Here is a 20,974-nt window from a genome sequence, read left to right on the forward strand (position 1 = left end):
GTGGGATCATCACCACCAACCATCTCAATAGCATCTCATCTTGTGAAACTGAAACTCTGTACACATTAAACAATAACTCCCTATTCCCTCTGTTTCTAGCCCCTGGCTGGATTCAATCAATCCCTGGTGAAAGAATGGAAGGAAGGAAGGAAGGAAGGAAGGAAGGAAGGAAGGAAGGAAGGAAGGAAGGAAGGAAGGAAGACCAATAAAAGGATAAAGAGTACATTCTGTACCCACATTCTGAGATTGTTTGATTTAGTTCTGTCAAGGAAATACAACAGATCAACTCCCCTCAAACCAAAACAAAGATTCAAATTCTTCATGCTAACTGTCCTTTACCTAGATACTCACTCATTCAACAATTATTGAGCTTCTACTAAGTTCTAGATGCTATGTTGACTTTGGTCGCATTAGGGAGCAAGATAACAGGTAAAATTACTTATCATGGTGCCCCACATATGGGAAGTAATCTAAAAGCAAATTTTCTTTTCTCAAATGTTTGTCCTTAAACTAATCAATCAGGGCTGGGATGTGGCTCAGTGATAAAGCACTTGCCTATCATACACAAGGTGAGTTCAATCCCTAGCACCACACACACAAAAATCTTATTAAGTTAATCAATCAAATTTAATATACAATCAAAAGATAACAGTTCACTTCTGAAGTGATATCACTGTTTCTCTATATGTAGTAACATATTGTGACATTTAAGCATGAGCCATTAAGCCAAGAAAAATAAACCGTACTCAGGCAGAATCATAGCTTGGAACTGCTGGTTTGTCATTTTTTTGTGGTGTTCTTCTTGTAAAAGGGAAGAGGAAAATTTTGTTTAAGTGTCCTTGTATTAATAAGCTTTATCTGTACACACACACACACACACTTGGCGGGGGGAAGGTGTTGTTTATCTAGGCAAACAGCTTTGCAATGGAAAAGAAACACTTATTATGCTCTGTAATCATTTGATTGATTTTAACTTTCTTTTTTTTTTTTTTAAGATAGAGTGAGAGAGGGAGGGAGGGAGAGAGAGAGAGAGAATTTTTAATATTTATTTTTTAGTTCTCGGCGGACACAACATCTTTGTTTGTATGTGGTGCTGAGGATCGAACCCGGGCCGCACGCATGCCAGGCGAGCGCGCTACCGCTTGAGCCACATCCCCAGCCCGATTTTAACTTTCATTTACAAGCAATTTATACAAATACAGCTTTAAAGCCAAAACTTTTTGCTCTTATAGAAAGAAAATTTCTATTTTCTATATTTCCCCCCTGCTTTGCTCTCAGGACCAGGTCATACATGAAGGGGAAGCCAATCTGAGGCATCATCGATGTGTATCTTTCAGCAGTTTCCATAATCCATGGAACTCTCCCACCACACTGTTAATGTGGCAATCCACACTGATCAAGATCCTCCTATAAACAAGATACAAAAGAAACTGCAAGTCCCTGATACTTACAGAGCTCATCTATGACCTCTACTGGTCATGTTACTAAAATACAACCGCTCGCATTCAGAACTGTTCTTGAGTTTCATTCGTTCATTTAATAATCTTAGCGTCTACTGTGTGCCAGATGCTGTTTAAGTGATGACAGTAAACACAACAGACAAAACCCCTTCCCTCTTAAAATTCATCAGTGGAGACATTTTAACTGTAAACATTATAAACAAATTCATTGCATAGAATTTTAGAAGGTAATAAAAATGTTTAGAAAAAGAAAAAGTAGCCTGGCAAGATGGTATACACCTGGAAGACCAGCAATTTGGGAGACTACAGTGGGAGGATCATAAGTTCAAGGCCAGCTTCAGCATTTTAGTGAGACCCTGGATCTAAATAAAAAATAAAAAGAACTGGTGATGTGGTTTAACAGTAAAGTGCAGCTGGATTTTAACTCCCAGTGCGAGAGAGAGAGAGAGAGAGAGAGAGAGAGAGAGAGAGAGAGAGAGAATGGGGGGCTCAAGGTAAAGGGGAATCAAAAGTACAGTGGAAATATAGTCAGAAAAACAGGTTGCATAATTAAATGGGTGCTTAGGATAAGGGGCAGTGATAGCAGAATTAAGTATACCTTGAAGGAGGTAAAAACATCAACAACTTAAGATCTAACACTTAATTGGTTCTCAAATCAGTTAAATTGGACATCATTCTGGAAGTACTTTCCTCTTTCACAGAGAGTTTCTAAAACTTCTTAGAGTTCATCAGACTTTTGTTCAAACCCTACTTGTCAGTTTTTGCTGCAGGAACAAACAAACCCAAATTCTCAGTGGCTTAAAAAAAAAGCCAAATGTTTAGTCAAAACCACAAGGAGATACCACCTCACACCCATTAGGATGATTTCTACCAAAAACAAAACAAAACAAAACAAAACAGAAAGCAATGAGTGTTGGCAAGGATATAGCAAAACGGGAACCCACGTGCACTGCCAGTGGGAATGTAAAGAGGCACAGCTGTTAAGGACAACAGTGTGGCACTTCTCCAAAAAATTTAAAAGAGGATTAATGTTTGATTCAGCACTTCCACCTCTGAGCACATAATCAAAAGAATTGAAAGCAAGGACTTAAGGACATTTTTGCACACCTGCGTCCAGAGCAGCATTATTCACAATAGTCAATAGGTGGAAGCAATCCTCATGTCCATCAATGGATGAATGCACAAACAAAATGTAGTATATACATACAATGGGATATGGGATATTATTCTATCCCAAAAGGAAGTAAATTCTGATGCATAATACAATGGTGATGAACTTTGTGGACATACTAAGGCAGTCACAAGAACAATTGCTGCATGATACCTAGAAGAGTCAGATTCATAGAGATAGGAAGTAAAATGATGTTTGCCAGGGGCTAGAAACAGAGGGAATAGGGAGTTATTGTTTAATGTGTACAGAGTTTCAGTTTCACAAGATGAGATGCTATTGAGATGGTTGGTGGTGATGATCCCACAACAATATGAGCTATACAATGCCACTCAACTGTACACTGAAGAATGGTTAAACTGGTAGATTTTTTGGTATGTGTATTTTGTCACGATTTTTAAAAAATTTTTTAAATATTTAAAAATCAAAAGGAACTGTGAAACTTTAAAGTTAAAGCAAATATTTCTGGCTTACATTTCAGGAAGGTGCACATTAACTGTAGGTCAGCAGTGACTCTGATGGGCTCAGCTTAGAGCCAGGGCTAAAGGAACAGTCTCTCTGGAATGCATGCTGTTCACATGCAGAAGGTCATAGCTGAAGCAGGCCTAATCAAATCACACAATTTAAAGCTCCTGCTCACAGGTGGTACCCATCCAGTCTGGCCACATTCTACTGACCAAAGAGTGGATGGAATTGGCCAACCCCGAAGTCAACTGGGGTCGGGAGGAGTATATTTTGCCTAAACAGAAAAACACACCAAGGGCAAGGATTGAATAAATAATTGTGAATAAATAATACAATATAATCTTAATGAGTTACTCATTACCTTTCCGATTCACAATCTATGCCAATTGCCACCACCAAATTGTCTCCATTCTGATCAAGAAACAGATCAGATTTTATACAAAATGTATAAACATAGACATGAAAGTTGTTTCAGGTACAAAATAAGTTGTGGGTCTCCAAATTTGTTTTGTCCAGCTGTTGAACAGGAGTAAGAGCAAAGATCCTCTTCCAAAAGTGACATCACTCTGGCCCAATTCCTTTTGGAGGCTTAAGAGACAATGGAGACACGTTGGAAAATTGAGGAGCCTGGTATTGAGTTATGACTTTAAATTCCAAGTAAACTACTAATCTATAAAATGAAACAGCTGTCTAAATGATCTCAAGTTTCCTTCCAGTACTGAAAATCTTCAATTTGAGTTAAAATATTTTTTTCTCTAGAGCTGCTGTTCACTTTTAACACCAGGTGGCGCTAGATGACAACTTAACAGAAAAGGATTAAGACTTTTTGGTGGTGAAATCTGGAGTTCTAGGCTATTTTTACCCTCTTCCTATATATTATTTTGAAGCAGAACTCTTGCATCTGATAGTTCCTCAGAAACCACCACTCTTAGGAAATGGCATCCACAAATATAAAATGAGAACACTAGTCCCAGGACTAGTGTGTACTTTAGGAGAGAGTCCCTAGATAATTTCTAGGGTTTGACTTTGAATTTGGAAGTTTCTTTTCTTTTGAACAGAAGCTTGAGGTAATCAGAGCTGTACTTTTTGACAATATATCTAGCAGTCATGTATCTGTAGCTAATAGTGGCTGGCAAGGGGGAAAATTGTTTAGGAAGTGCTTACAATGGACCAGAATCAGTACACACTGGTCTGCAGATGGGGTAGCAGGAGTAAAGGCAGAAGTGGTTAGTTGTTGCACCAACACAGTCTCCAGAACTTGGCAACATTTTAAATGAACAGGTTTTGAGCTGGGCATGGTGGGGCCCGCCTGAAACCCCAACTATTCAAGAGGCTGAGGCAGGAGGTTCAAAATTCAAGGCCAGCCTCAACAATTCAGCAAGACTCTGTCTCAAAAAAAAAAAAAAAAAAGCAAGAAACCAGAAAGGGTTAGGGGTGTAGCTCAGTGGTAGAACACCTCTGGATTCAATCCCCAGTACCATAATTAATAACTAGATAGATACATAGATAGACAGACAGACAGACTTTGAGTAGGATTATTCATCACAAAAGATGACTTCTGATAAATAGGTCCCCGATGGAAAACAAAAGAGGACTCAGGTGGCAGTACAGTCTCCCTGTCATTCCTGCACAGCTCACTCACACTGAGAAGAGACTGGCATGTTTCTACCCTCTTCCATACTGAGACCGCCCCCTGGTGTGTGACCCTTGGTCATAAAAGGACTTCCTGGAGACTTGCCTGCTCCGGAGTGTGGAGATATTCCATATGACAATCAGCCTTGTCTCAGAGGTTTAAAAAATAAATACTGATTTTTTTGCTTACATTTCATGAGGGTGCAGGTTGACTTTAAGTCAGCTGTGACTCTGAAGGACTGAGTTGATCTAAATTTTCTCAGAAAATGTTTTCTCATACATTATTTTTTATTCGTGGCACTTTAAAATCCTGTGACACTTCTCTAGCCTTCCGTGTGTTCGAGTGGCAATCTGGTCCAATGCAAGGAGCAATGGATTTGGGATCAGATAGACTTTCGATTAAATCCTAAAACCCAGCTCTACAGTATTATCACCTTGCTTCTACTATATAAAACTGACCAGAAGAGAACTTGTCTGTTTGAGGCTTCTAAGGTTCTCTGTTACCTTTAAAAAGTTACTTAATTTTCCTGAGCTTCTATCCTATCTATAATATAGGGGAAATAACAGTATCTCACAAATTTGCCATGAGAGTTAAGGTAGTGTGGCTACATAGTAAGTAACCAGTAAACATCTTTGCCTTTAAAGAAAAGGATGTAAAGATGTTCTTGTGTGACTCTGTCAGATAAATTCAACATCAGCACAGCAGGGAAGGTGGTAATTTCCATGGTTATCTGCAGGCACTTTTTGCAAATGCTGAGCTGTCCTGATATAAGACACTCAAAAATTCAATCTATTAAGCTGGTGTACAGTTTGAGACTTAGGATACTCACTGGTCCACAAGAAATAAAGTGGAAGAAGGAGTTACACAATGCTTCTCTGTTGGAATTACTCAATCTCTACCCAACTGAAACCTTGCTTCACAAGAGATTAGTCACAGCCCAAGAGCCATAAACATCCTGAATTGCTAACCCCTTTGCCACCTCACAAAAGCTTTGTAAATCTCAGTTGCAGCCAATGTATCCATTTGTTTTATGAAGTGACTGTTTTGAAAGCATCTTTATAATAGTCACCATTATTTATCCTTCTGCCAACTCTCCAAATTGGGGGAAAGAGAAATTAATAAGCAATATCAATGTTTCCATTTTGCATATGAAGGGATGATAATTTGCTCTTTTTAAGAGCTACAGGTCAATTTCTGGGATGTCACAACTTTTTATGTGGTTGGTAGATTATTTCCAAAGTTGGATCACTGCTAGTTCCATCTCCTTCTGCAGTCAGACAAAAACTACTGTTACCAAAATACCAAAGGACAAATGCCCTAGAGCAAACAAGGAATGTACAGTATCCATCAAAGGGTGCGTGGTGATAGCCTTTTATTCCCAAGGAAGGTGACAACTAAGTGAGAAAATTTGAAGTTCTGATGTCCCATCTGTACAAGAACCAGGGATGAGAATGGCAGAGCAAGCCATAGAAGCACATGTTCTGACAGTGAGGAAACAGGCAAATCTGTGTACTCACCCACAGCTGCTATGTACATAGTTCTGCTCTTGTGGATAAGAACACCCTACCCTTTCTTCATTTCATCCAAACCATTCCCTTTTCAAGTTACATGATCAAGGAGCACAAGGGGCTCGGTAGGAACTGTTCTCAGTGGAATAATCGTCCTTTCTCATTCCTCGCCTAAGGGAGCTCTGTGCATCATTACGTGGCCTCTCCTCAGCTCACCCTCTTAAGATGAAGAGGGCAGTAAAGCCCGTGGCAGGAAGCTGCAAGTTTGCTTCTTCATGAAACTACATGGTCACAGCATGTGAAATATATTAACTTGTTTCCTAAGGCTCGGGGCTATAAGACAGCAGAATGCATTACAGAGAGCATTTAGAATTATCTTCTGCTGATTTTAAAGAAGTCAGTAGGGAGTTGACTTTCTAGTTGGATTTATTTATTTTTTTTTTTTCAGCTTTTTTTTTTTTTCAATTTTTTATTGTGGGTTGTTCAAAACATTACAAATTTCTTGACATATCATATTCCACACTTTGATTCAAGTGGGTTACGAACTCTAGTTGGATTTAAAGAGAGGCACATGAGCCAGGGAAGGAAGCCTGAGGCTTCATAGGTGGAGCTTCACAGGATGGCAATATGGGGGAGTGCTCAGGCTGTTCTGGGGCTGACAGTCAGCTTTACAGGTCCAGAGAGTGGATTCTGTCTATGTTGCTGGGTGAATAGGTTGGGGGACTAACCCATGCTAATCAAGCCCTCAAGAGACTGACATATCAAACAGAATGCACATTAATTTGTTTTTGTTTTGGCACCCAAGATTGTACTCAGGGGTGGTTAACCACCAAGCCAGATCCCCAGCCCCCCCCCCCCCCTTTTTTAAATGTTTTGTTTTGAGACAGTGTCTCACTATGTTGTTTAGGGCCTTTCTAAAGTACTGAGGCTGGCTTTGAACTTGGGATCCTCCAGCCTCAGCACTGGGAGCTGCTGCAATTACAGGTGTGCGCCACCACACTTGGCTTCTAAAAGTCTTCTGAGTGAAATGTGCTCTGTAGATGATCTGAACACAACCCAGGAAAACTCTCTCTCTAATCTGGAAAGTGTTAGATAATCAGTGGGAAATTTTCATCTTCCCTTTTATAAATAAATGTAGATCACCCAGTTCCTAAATGTCCACCTATGCTAATCCCACATTTCTTTAGATGAAGCACAGTTCTCACTGCTTTGTTACATATTCAGTCACTTTCCTTAACCTATACTGGCTCATCTTAACTATCCCCAATCTTTTCAGCTCTTTATTAACAACTTTCAGAGAAGGTTATTGATGGTTGGTCTCTTCAACAATGTGTTGGCTTTTATTAGTTCTTCTGATGGACTGATTTTCTGTTCTGGGAGCACTTTAATACATGTGTGACAGGTTCCTCCCACCTGCCTGGAGGCAGAAAGAAGCCTCCTGTAGACTTGTTCAGCAACAATTATTCTGTTCATCTATGGAATGCATTTGTAATGTGTTTTATTTATTTTGTCTCCACACATTCCCACCTTCCTAGGGAAGAGGTGAATAAACCACCTGCCACAAGAAACTAATTTTTTTCACCTTAGGTGGGCCATCTGCTTCTCCTAAGAACTCTGCTTTGACTTGAATTGAATACATCTTGTCCCAGGCATTTTGCCAGCTGTAGGCTCCAGGAAATAGAGCAACTAAAAGTGGTTTCCTTATGATGTCAGGCCTTTTTTTTTTTTTTCCAAATGCAACTTATAGAATTAACCTCAAGGAAATTGTTCATCTGCGTCCATAGGAGTAGTCACAGAGTGGCAGGAGTCCCAGATAAAAAAACAAACAAACAAGAAAACTAAGCTGTATATGAATTTCCTGAGCTAAACTCATTGAGTATGTATGAAGTCTAGTAGGGGACCTGAAAGATGGAAGAGAAGATTGAATACTTAGGACCCAAAAGAGACCCCCAAAGCTAAAGATTGTCAACACTGGGTGCAAATCCAATTCACATATGGGAATTTTAGTTTTCATGCCTTGGTCCCATTCGACTGACTGCTTCAGAACAATTCTCTCAAACTATTAGGGATCAAAGACTTCTTCTTAAGCTCCCAAGCTATTGGGGAAAAGAAATTACTGAGGGCAGAAATTGTCAAAACGTTCAATTTTAATCTAGAAGATGATGAACCATGGGAGATAGCAGTAAACTGAGATTGTTTTCTAACAGAGTCATCCAGACACTCAGGGTTGTTGTAAGGAACAAGTCACAAAGAGAATAAGGCAGTCTTGACCTGGTGACCATTGGCTGCTCATGCCAATGGAGGGGGATTTTCTCCTTCAGCTCAGAGACAGAATGTCAGTAAGGGCAATACCACTTGAGTAACTTCAACAGGTAAAGCAAAAATAGTAGCTGCTTCTAAAAATCAATACATAAGCACAGGAGCAACTTCATGGAAGTGAGAGATAGCAGAAGAAGCTGTAGAAAATATGGGAAAGAAGAAAATAGCACTCATGGTCTTCTTGTTCTGACACATGTGGGAGAAGACATAGAAACTTTCTGAACTACTTGGAGGAGATGGGCCACAACTGATACTCAGGCAATATACACTGGTGCAGAGTTATTACAGGCAGCAACATAGAAACACTGCACTGATGATGGTTGGTAAATAGCTTAAACCAAACCATGTCACCAAACAAAATTGTACAGTGGCCATTGCGTAGGCAGTGATGGGACTTGGTAATGGTGGACCTGGGCCTTAGAGCATGAGAGGAATAGACCAAGGTGGTATCTGAGGCCAGTGCAGTGTCTACCAGTTGCTCAGGAGAGGCCCAGGGCTGCAGGAGTAGTGGGACAGGCTGAGCTGATGGCAGTATTGTCAATAAGAATGGAAGCCCCTTAGGGAGAGGGTAGGTAAGAAGCACTAGCATCCAGGACAGAAGGAGCAGCCCACCCAGTCACCCTCTTGCTGAGGCAAGTGCCTCGTCCCAGATCCAATCTAACAGAAGTCATTGGAAGAGTTTGGTGAATTTTCCCCTATAAAATTGTAGCTTAGAGATGAGCAGTATTTAGTTTAAAGGAAACTTATCAAACTTAAGACCAACCAGGAATTTCTAAAAATTAACAATGACTTAGAAATTATCAGAATGATTTCATGAATATTGTGCCTTATAAGTTATATTACAAAGCAATGTCATCATAAAGCCTAGTTAGAAGATAGAAAGGAAGTCTTTAAATTTTAATTTTTATACTGATTGCTAAAAATATATTCCATTTATTTATAAAGTGTCTGCAGCTATACAGGTTGCTAAATAAACTTCTCATCATCTTCAAACTGGGGAATGTGGAGCCGAGGGGGAATGGGATTCAGCTGGTATGATTAGAGATGGCCCCCTACCATCACACCCCGTTCCAGGTTGGTGGAGTTGGTAAAATATGGGTTTCCTTTGATTTACAAATGAAATGAAGTTTACCGTTTGTTCCTGAGGATGGACCTACTAAAACTAGTCAAGAATTCTTAGCCACTACTGCTCTCAAACTTCCTGAACCTTCCAGGAGACATCTGCTCTGAAGCTGTAAGATGCAAATTGTGCAAAAGAAATGGCTGTTAGGTTTTTAGTAACATTGCCAAAATGGTGATAACCAGAAATCCAGTCACTCAATAAATGGTTATGAAGCACCTAAAATTCTGTCATTTGAGAAGCATTTTCCAAGTTTTCTTTGGAATCCAATCACTTTAGATACTTAGTTTTTAAAAAAATAGTTCTGGGTCTGGGGCTGGGGTTGTGGCTCTGTGGTAGAGCGCTCGCCTAGCCTGTGTGAGGCCCTGTGTTCGATTCTCAGCACCACATAAAAATAAAGGTATTGTATCCAGCTACAACTAAAAAACAAAATTAAAAAAAAATAGTTTTAGCTCTAGGGGTGCAGCTCAGTTGTAGAATACATGCCTAGCATGCAAAAGACCCTGGATTCAATGCCCAGCTACACACACACCACACACACGCACCACACACACACAAGTTCAGTGGTCAAATAAGTTTGGCAAACACTTCAGCTTTTAAAGATTTATAATGTACTTGCACTTTTAAATGTAATTGTCTAGATTCAAAACTTGGGCTTCTCTTCACTTTTGCAATTATTTGACCAAGCCTTCATTCCTCTATTACTGTAGGTAATTCAATAACTTTTTCTTAAGGACACCTCATCTCTCAAGTTGATCAGGAACTCTGGGAAATTTACTAAAGGGGGAGTCTTGTTTCAATGTTCCATGTAGAAAGAACAGATCAGTCATTAACAGGTTCTGGTTTGGTTGCTGTTTTTGTGGTGCTGGGGATTGAATCCAGGGTCTTGTGCTAAGCAGGCACTCTACCACTGAACTACATCTCCAGCCCACAGGTTCTGGTTTTAATCATCACCTCTACAGGAGATCACTGTTGTAAACTGGTTCTGACAGGCTCCAGTGAGTCCTTGTCCTACTTTAAGGACATCCTTGCTCCTGCAGAACCCTATGCAGGCAGCAGGGTAGCACTGTGCTCATGGACATCCAAGATGACAGCTTACTGGACTCACACAATCAGCTACTATTGCCCAAACATAACTGCTTGCCAAGGTGGCCAGGTATAATTGGGTTTCAAACCACAGCCACACATAGTACCTAGGACAAGCTGTTCCCTACAAACCTCTAGGCCTGGCATTGAGCCTGTCACTAAGCCAGGCTTCCTCTTTCTTCTTGGGGGCGCTGGGTCAGGACTACCTTAGCCCTTCAGAAAATTCCAATTAGGTTGAATTTCAAATAGAAATAGGATATGGTCTTGATCCCTTTCCTCCTGAAAGATCCTTGGCCTAGGTAAGGTTAATCTGGCAGATCAGGGAATACGGGAAAGAACAACCTTAATAAAGCTACAAAATGTTCTTTACCTAGAGACAAAAATCTCCACTCACCTTATATTGGTATGAATAAGAGTATTTAGGAAATACACAAAGAAAATACACAGTCAAAGAAAATACACAGTCAACTGCAACAAAAAGACAATACAAAGGCCCAATATCTTCATCTATTTTTGTGCTTCTCCAGCTTAAGAAAAAAAGAGTGTCAAATCACTACAAGTGTTATTACAAGTGTTTCTGGGAAGTTAGGACACTTTAAATTCATTGTTTTAGTTTTGCCCAGATTGTTTGATTTGTTCTTATTTTGAAAGATAAATAAACTCTGGAAGGATAATGAGCATAGTGCTAATAAATTGTTATGGGAATGAGAGAGAGAGAGAGAGAGAGAGAGAGAGAAGGCTTGGGGAAGGGAGAGAACATGCAAATAGAGAGAGGTTCTATGATATTGAGGGCAAATAAGCATCTGAAGTTCCCCCTGTCACATGGGGCAATAAAAGATGAGGCAGAAGGGAGAATTCTCATTATAATTTTGTATAATAAGAGAGACATAGTGTATCTAAGAAGCTCCCATTTAATGAATCATAAGGTCTAATCTACTTCAGAGAGAATTAGACCCTCAGGAATTCTCTCCTGAATTTCTTCTTTGCCGCAGTCTGGCTGGGCACAATCAGGAGCCACTTGTCAAAAGAAACTAACTTTATTTTTAGAACCACACACGCCAAACAAAACAGCCTCTCAGGAAAAATCCTCAGAGCCTCAACTGCCACCACCGGCTTTCCACAAGCCTCTCTCTCCCACACAAGCCTCTCTCCACCTCCCACAATCCTCCTGCTCTTGAGGCCGATTGGCTGGGTCACGTGGGCGGAGCCAAAAAAAGTCCCCCAATGAGCAGCTCCGTGGTCTGAAAGGGCAGGGAAACAGTCCAATGAGCATCACCGCAGAGGAGCCAATCAGCTAGATGTTGCTGGGGCCGAGGAGCCAATCAGCTAGATGTTGCTGGGGCCGCTGTGAGCCAATCATCAGCCGGCAGCTGGAAGTTTGCTGGCAGCTGGAAGTTTGCTGGGGCCCCTTTGGCTGTGGCTCTCAACACTTCTTCTTTTTTTAAACTATCAAAGAAAATACACAGTAGTAATAACAACAACAAAAATTTGTTATACATGACAGCAAAATGCATTTCAATTCATAGTACACACATAGAGCACAATTTTTCATGTCTCTGGTTGTACACAAAGTAGAGTCACACCATTCATGTCTTCATACCTGTACTTAGGGTAATGATGTCCATCTCATTCCACCATCTTTCCTACCCCCCATGTCCCCTCCCTTCCCCTTCCTCCCTTTTGCCCTATCTAAAGTTCCTCCATTACTCCCATTATGAATCAGCATTCATATATCAGAGAAAACACTGGGCCTTTGGTTTTCTGGGATTGGCTTACTTCACTTAACATGATATTCTCCAACTCCATCCCATTACCTGCAAATGCCACTCTTTTAATGCTGAGTAATATTCCATTGTGTATATGTACCACAGTTTCTTTATCCATTCATCTGTTGAAGGGCATCTAGGTTGCTGAACTTCATTTTCAGTGATACTATAATATCATTCATGGTACATAATAGACACTCAATAAATAATTACTGAATGAATAATTTTCAAGAATCTATCCTCTACCCAAGAATTTCATCCATTTACTCATGTATTCATTGACTTGTTGTCATTTATTATATTGAGTGCTTGGCACTATAATTTTATTCCTAGATTTATAACCACTTAGGAACTCTGGCTAAAGTACAGACATTCTGGCAATTTCACATATCTGACTTTATAGATAACTCTGTTCAACTTCTTTAAGTTTATGTGTCTAGGTAAGAATCACATCAAGCCAAGATTAGCAGAAAATAGATTGCGGAGACATAATAAGAGGGGGATGGCTATATGGTTTGAAGAGAGCATGTGCAGTTAATTCACACTCAAATTATGGACCACAACTTTTAAAAATAGTATTATCTTATACTTTTCAATCTCTTCTTCTACTTCTTTTACTATTTACTACTTATAGGCAGATAAACAAAGATAGTTTTGTCTTAGGCTTCACTATTTACCCACTGTGTGATCCTAGCCAAGGTACCTAATTCTTTTGAACCTCAGTTTCCCATCTGAAAACTACCTCAGAAAATAAGTCCCTCAGATTAAATAAGACAACATTTATAAAATGTTTAGTATGCTTGGCAATGTCAGCAAATGTTATTCCCACTAGTTTCATTACTATTATTTACTACTATTATTAACCAATCTGATGCTTGTCTATAAAACAACTTTGGGAAGATTAGGGCAATAACTCAGGACCTACAATAGAACATCCTTTGGCATACTCAGTCATTCTTTCCATTTTTCAAGGTTTATTAAGTAAGTAGTATTGTTTCCAACAAAACACAAACTTATTTTGGGGGTCTGGGCTCTGATTCTATGCACTGCTAGTCTGACATTCTTACAGCCTCTCAGAACACAAATAGGTTCTTTTCAAATTTCTCCCTCCCCCCACCCCACATTTTTTTTTTGCCTCTTTTCCCACAAAAGTTTACTTCCATGCTAATATTCTCATTCATTCTAAATATAGAAGGGGCTCCTAAAACTTAACAATTTTCCTTGACACACTTCTTTCTTGATGTTCATTTTTCTGACTTTATTTTCACTATATTTAAAGATCATGTTACTCACAGTGTTCATGACCTTTATATATAAATTCCTTGGAAAAAATCCATTGCTCCCAGTGGGAGCCTTATTCTCTCTCCCTGGTAAAAGAGAGCTTGTCCTCATTTTTCTGTCTAAAGGCATCAAGAAGACAGTCCCTGTTATCCCCATGATAGCCAGGGCTGCCCACCTGGGAGCCCTGGTAGTTCTAAAGTACATCAGACCATTGAAATTGCATTCTAATACAAATGCTTCTGGAAAAAATTTCTCTTCCTGCAGTTGTAGCATTAGCTCAACATCTTACCTTTCCTATTTAGTAATTCTGCTTTCCCCTCCAGGGCCTCACTGGAGACTCCTCAGTGCACTCTGTTTTCATAAGCTTCACTTCTGTGGCATAAAACTAAGTTTGGGTAATAGAGGTTATATTGTTCAACCCAGTTGCAAAAACCATTCTAAGCACAAATGTTCCAGGTTCAGTTGAAATCTTAAGGGAACCTTTTAAATAGTTTCAATCAAAAAGAAATCTCTTTTACAGAGTTCAAAAATAATTAAGTTAATAAAACAGCTTATTTATTTTTAACTGATGAAAGATTATAGGGTAGTTTTAAAAGATGATTTTGTCTGTAATTTGTAATATTTCAACAAACATATTGAGAATTAGTTTCCAATTGGTGTCATTACTTTAAAACTCCTTTTATGGAGGATACTTGCATAAAATAAGTTCTACCTCTCTCCTGGGAGGATCTGAACTGTGAAGGCTGAACCCAGCAGCTGCTTCCCCCCTGCACCTCCAGTTTCAGTGATTCCAGAAGGATGTAAGCCTGAGGGAAATAAGAGAAAGGGGTCAATTATAGAACAGAGAAGCAGCAGATTCTAAATCAGGGCAAACGCATGAGCTCCCAGGTGAAAATCAGAGGGAGAGCTTATGTGTGCTTCCATTTTTTTTTTCACAAGTTTAAAATTTCTGATGTCTGAAATTATTTATATCTAAGATGTCTCCTGAGACTTCATCTGGTTAGAAGGATTTTGATGATTTTTTCTTTTTTCTTTTTTTGGAAACACTAATTAGATCACTTTTAAAATTTAATAACAGTGCTTCAAACACAATTGTTTAAGTTCATATAAAATGTTTACTCATGAATTGGTCTGTCATTAATTTGTAAGGATTTACTATTTTTAACAAAACTAGATTGGATCTAAAAGTGATAACAGGTATCTATATAAATAAAACATCCAGATAGGACACACACACATATATATTTTCTAGAAATCTGGACAGGATATTTAGATGGCCTTACTTAAAACATGCTAGATGTCACTTAAGATGTTCACTTTGGGGAGTTTCTAAGGCTTTCTTCATGAGACAGGTGGTCTCTAGAGCAGGGTTCAACAAGAAGTTTGAGTAATAGCCTATTAGGAGAAAAAGCAAAAAAAAAAAAAAAAGAATCCTTAATTCTCTGTAAACAAGACAATAAATAGTGATTTCAGATTTGAGCCCCAAATTAGAAGTTACAAGGACAGATATTCCAGTTGTAGTTCTTGGTTTGCAATTCACTTGCTTCTCAAAATGGACAACTCTGTAATGGACATCAGGATGAATAACATCAAGCCTTTTAAATTTAACAATGTTTAATAGTTCTCCCCAGATATAATGGAAAGTCGAGCTAAGAATAAATGTTTGACAGCACAACAAGGGACTAGGCAGTCAGGATTTAAATGTGTTTCTTGGGGGATCACTTTTCTAAGTGGCTAAGAATCTATTCCAGACTATTAGCCCATAGGCAGAGCATCTGTGTACCACTTGAAGCCAGCATGCAGGACGCACAAAGCCAAGCACATGTATGTATGTATGTATGGATTTGAACATTTTTGCTGAATATAAAAATGTGAATTCAGATACAAGGAGACAAAGTGAGCACAACAGGGAAATTAAAAAAAGAGACACACAGGAATTTCAGAGTAAAACAAAGACGAAAGAGAGGATCCACCCACAAGGAATATCAATTTGCCTTGGCATCATACTTAATGTCTAGATCTACTTAAGATAAATAAAATAGATAGCTCTTAAGATGGAATGAAGGCCAGTTTCCATTTCCTTTCTCATACCCACATATTTCTACACACTTAAGTCATAAAAGCAAGTTAATACCCTCTATGACATAATATTGACTTAGTAGGATCACAGGATATTTGTTTATTAAAATGCGAATGAAATGTACAGTCAATTGCATGCATGCTTCTCATTTTCTTTCTTGAAGTCCATGCCACTTGCCTTAGCTTCAATTAAATGGAGATGGGGCAAAGATCTGATCTCTCTCAGGGTTCACAGTAAGAGCATGGTAAATTTCAAGGGTCACAGCTATCATTTAGTTGAATAACTCCACTAGTTACTTAAGTGGAATTACTTGGTATTTAGTTGATTAGTTAATGAACCTCAATTCTCTAGAAAAGATTTTGTTTTCCTGATCTCTAGGTCCATTTAGCCAGCTGCCCAGTAAACACTCCCAATTGCATCAAGGGCTCCTTAAACTCAACATTCACCATTCACCAACCAATTCATTTATATCTTCCCACTCCTGCTAAGGAAAAACTTTTAGATTATTTTTCCTGTTTGAATAACAGATCTTCCTTTTATATTCTTTATTAATTTTTTTAAAATTTTAATGTTTTTTTTGTTATATATGACAGCAGAATGTATTACAATTCATATCACACATATAGAGCACAATTTTTCACATCTCTGGTTGTATACTCCTTTTGTATTCTTTTTCTAGATAAATATCACCACCATCCATCTAAGGGCCCAAGGCTTAGAAAGTTAGTAAAGTCTCTTCTGCTTCCCTCACCTACCTCTACCTTAAACATGACCCAATTGGGTCCCTTCAGTTTTGCCTTCTACTTATCTTCCCTTCTGGGTTGTTGCAAGTGCTTCTGTTCTCCTGTCTCCAATCCCCTTCATTCCACACCATATTTCTTTCACACTGTAGTTGGGGATTCATTCTTTCTAATATTCGTTCTTTCTAATATTCATTCTTTCCATTCACTTTCAGGAAAAAAAATTCCAAATGATTAGCACAGCAAATGAGACACATCATTTACTTGCTTCTTTCTCTAACTTCATCTCCTACATTTCTAATTCCAACAACATGAATCTACCTGTAATGCCCAAGTTGTCACCTTCTTCTTCACCTTCAATGCTTTGGTTAATTTAACCTGGGATGCCCTTTCCTTCATTCTCTGTCTAGATAATTCCTATTCTGTCACAATATTTTCTAGTTCCCAGAAGACTATTCCTAATTGAATTTTTAAAAACTGATGCTAAAAAATAGTTAAACAGATGCTAGAGTTCCAGGATTGTTTGCTCAAAACAGAATGAAATTCCTTTTGTGTCTTAATTCCTGAGACACAGAATAGATTTCATTTTTAGTTGCTTAGTTTTGCTTTCCATTGACTGCTAATAAGTCTTGAGTGAGAGGTTGAAGGGATGAAATAGGGTGGAATATAAATTGGAATATATCTTTTGCCAAAATGTTATATCTAGATGGTATGAGAAACTTGATCAAATAAACAAACAACAACACACACACACACACACATATACACACAGAAACTGTGAAAGGAGAAGAGATGCTTAGCCATCTTCCTAAGTAATGCTAACCATTCCCCTCCTGTTCTTCTCTCTTCCTTTCTACCCTCCCTCCCCCCACATACACATGTAACCTTTTCTTAAGGTAAAACATCTGTGTGTTCTTTTAAATCCCTCGGGTTTCATATTTTATTGCTCAAAAAGTCTGCCTCCCTGAGGTTCTTGTATGGACTAGTTATTTCCTTCTGTGAAGAAGCTGTTTAGTTCGTTCTTGCCTGGTTTGGAAGAACCCAAGGGAGGCAGTTCTTGCAGTCCTGTCTCCTTCCATTCCCCTCCTCCCCTCAGTCCTGGCTGGAGCAGTGAGTCTGTCAGTTCCAGGCAAGAGACAAGGCAGACAAAGGTTCATTTGTAAAGAACCTCTTTCCAGCACCTCCTCTCTTCTCTGTTTGCCCAAACTCACCCAGTCAGTTTGAGCATTTAAGAAGATTCTTCTGCCAACGAAACCAAAAGGAAAGAAGAAAAAGGTATGTAATTTTTTATCCTCTGTAGAAAGCATTTTATATCATTTATTTTGCTCCAAATTGTTGTTATAGATTAGAACAGAAATGTATGCATGTGTTGAGTCAGGAAGGAAAGACAGTGAGACAGAGATGCTCTAAGGAGATGGTGTCTGCACTTTGAAAAAAATGATGCTTCCTGGGATAAAAGTAAAGAACCAGATCAAAAGATGATAGAAAACATATATTCCTTAACTGGGAAAGCCATTTAATCATGGTTTAAGAAGAGGCAGGCTTCATTCTTATTCATTTAATGCACAAATCCTCTCTGAATCTTATCCCATACAACAGAACTTATGCTACTCCTCAGAATTATGTGGGCATGGTTAAATATATGATTGTTTTAATGCAATAGTTACATTGCTCCAATACCTACTCTACATGAAGCTAACTTCCATGTCTAATAAAGCATGTTTTTTTCTTTTAAAAACCCTTATTCCTGAAAAGAAACTGGTGTTAACATTTGATACAAAGAGGGAATTCATTGAATTCATCCTTGGTGTTCCCACCATGGAACACAACACAGTGTCTGTACTGCTAAGATAAAGGGAACACTTTTTCCTTTGGGGACTTAGAAAAATTCCTTAGCTTAGTTACCTGGGCTGTGAAAATCTCTCCCTAGTTTTGGTCCTTTCCTTCTATGATGATGACTTATTGTGGCCAGGAAAACAATTAGAATGGTGCCAAGACTAGATATTAATATCATCTTCTTGCTTGCTCTGAGAGGCCTGAAGGCATATCTCCATCAGGGAGGATGCAGACTTCATTTTTCCACAGATGAAGGAATCTTAGGTAATCAGGCCACTGCCTGTTATAGGAATCTTTGAAAGATTTATCCACTTTCTAATGTCACTTCTGTTCCTTGACGTACACTTTGAGAAATTTCACTTCAGGACTTGGTCACCCTAGTACAAACTTCTTCCAAGACAGTTAATAAGAAAAAGAGAGAACTTTAAAAATAACAGTGATTTTCATTATCCAAAAGAAATGAATGAGAAATCTCAGAGCCTGAGCAATTTTAATCTCTTCCATCTATAATTTTGATATTTCAAATGTCAATTTCTAGGCTGAAGTTTTCATTTATTTTTGTGGTTTTGTTTCACTCTTGCTGCTTTTTGAGAGAAATCTGAAAATGGACTGCTCTTTCTGTGTAATTCATCAACTTTGTTTCATTCCACTGCTCTTAATACCAGTTCCCAGAACTGACATCAGCTGCCTGTATGAGCATTGCACCATAAATGTCTGAATACATAAACTGCATAGCCCTGTTGGTTTTGGCCATTTAATGAGACAATTTTTCTTTTTAAGTCTCCATTTAACTCCAGCCATTCAAAAGCTTGCTGGTGCCAAATACGCTTCCAGAATCAAAATTTGCAATTCCCTCCCAAATGATGGTGGCAAAGATTTATTGCTTAATTGGAAATGTCTTACTCATAACTCTGTATGCTCTGCATTGACTTTTTTTAAATCATATCAATACTGGGATATGAATGGTATCATACAATATTGGGAACAATGTTAATTACACAAAATTGAATTTTAAAAAAGTGAAGTATAATCAATTAAGGCTCTCTTTCTATTCCTTCAGAGTTTCTGTTTTTTTTTTTTTTAATATTTATCTTTTTTTAGTTTTCGGCAGACACAACATCTTTGTATGTGGTGCTGAGGATCGAACCCAGGCCGCACGCATGCCAGGCGAGCGCGCTACCGCTTGAGCCACATCCCCAGCCCCAGAGTTTCTGTTTTTAACTTTGTTTTCTTTTGTAATTTGGAGGCACTCCAGGAGAAATTTTAAATGCATGTACTTCAATTGGAAGAGAAAAAATTAGAGTAAATTTACTTCAAATTGGCCAAAATCATTTTACTCTGGTTAGCACTTGAAAATATATGGTTTTGATGGATTAACAAGGATTGAGGTTGGTGTCTTTTAATGAAGAAAACAACCAATGCATCCCAGGAACCCACTGGCTCAGTCATTTTTCCATTTGCTAAATACAAGTTAAAGCTATTTATCTGTACTTAGGTAAAGGAAGAAAAGAAGGCTTCAGTTAAAAGGTGTAATTTATAAAGTGTTAAAAAAAAAAAAAAACTACCATAAATGCTTGCCAGGTGTGGAACTTTCCATCGTTGTATGTGACTGAGACTGGCAGAAATACTAACTACTTTGTGCTCTGGCATGGACATGAGCTAAATGGTATGGTTACATCCTGTTTTCCCAGCAATTTATTTATTCATTCCTTCAGTGAATGTTCTCAAATACTTTCAATGTTCTGAGAGATTGAAAAAAAAAAAAAGTTACAGTCTCACCTTCATGATGCTGGCATCTCCTCTTCTAATCCTCTGAACATTGAACCACCCCAGGCCTCCATGTTCTGCCTTCACTCCTCTAGGTCTCTATTTACTACTTTCCCAGACCCATAGCTACAAATACAATTAATAAATATCTTGATTACTCTCAAATTTGTATTTCCAGCCCTGACCTTCAGACTCATATTCGGATGCCAAGTTACTCAACGTCTTTACTTGGGTGTGTAACCGGCACCTCAAACTTAACTATCCTAAATACTTACTATTTATTTCCCAAAAACTGGCTGCTTCCAATTCTTTCTTGGGTCAGAAAATGGTAATACCATTCAGGCAAAAAAAAAAAAGAGTCATCCTTGATTCTTGCTTTCGTTGTCTCATATCTTCCATCAGTTCTCACCCCAAATCTCTTGTCTTCTGCTTCCAATCTTGCACCAATACAACATGAATCTGATTTTTAAGACACAAATCAGCTCTTGTCACTATCCAGTCTAAATCTTCCAGTGGTTTTCCAGTAGGATCAATAAAGTCTAAATTCCTTAGCATGTCCTATAAGGCCTTTTATGATCATTCCAGGTCTTCCTTACTGTCTATAATCAAATTCATAAAATGACCAATTAACTAAATGGTTTTTTTTTTTTTTTTGGCTCTCAGTGAATTTCCTACTCCTACATATCCAGTTATAGCCATATTCTCCATATGGTTAACTGACTTATGTAACATGCTGACAATCACA

General features: G+C 38.5%; 1 protein-coding gene and 1 long non-coding RNA gene across 4 annotated transcripts in view; one reads left to right on the forward strand and one right to left on the reverse strand.

Annotated features, from left to right (window-relative positions):
• LOC125612896 overlaps positions 1 to 19,644 on the reverse strand; it is a 29,032-nt gene extending 9,388 nt beyond the window's left edge. Inside the window, exons 1-3 of the long non-coding RNA XR_007343383.1 lie at positions 18,532 to 19,644; positions 15,090 to 15,201; positions 14,096 to 14,612 (exon numbers count right to left, since the gene is read on the reverse strand). This is a non-coding gene — a long non-coding RNA (uncharacterized LOC125612896). The remainder of the gene's footprint in view (positions 1 to 14,095; positions 14,613 to 15,089; positions 15,202 to 18,531) is intronic.
• Scrg1 (stimulator of chondrogenesis 1) overlaps positions 1 to 20,974 on the forward strand; it is a 123,416-nt gene that overhangs the window by 85,881 nt on the left and 16,561 nt on the right. The window contains exon 1 of one of the 3 annotated variants that reach the window (XM_015486208.2): positions 17,517 to 17,901. The exons of the other annotated variants lie outside the window; for them this stretch is intronic. The gene's annotated coding sequence lies outside the window, so the exon portion shown is untranslated. Of the gene's footprint in view, positions 1 to 17,516; positions 17,902 to 20,974 lie in introns of those variants that run through there. 3 annotated transcript variants of the gene reach the window in all.

The sequence above is a fragment of the Marmota marmota genome, unplaced genomic scaffold, assembly GCF_001458135.2.
Source record: "Marmota marmota marmota unplaced genomic scaffold, marMar, whole genome shotgun sequence".
Classification (NCBI taxonomy): Eukaryota; Metazoa; Chordata; class Mammalia; order Rodentia; family Sciuridae; genus Marmota; species Marmota marmota.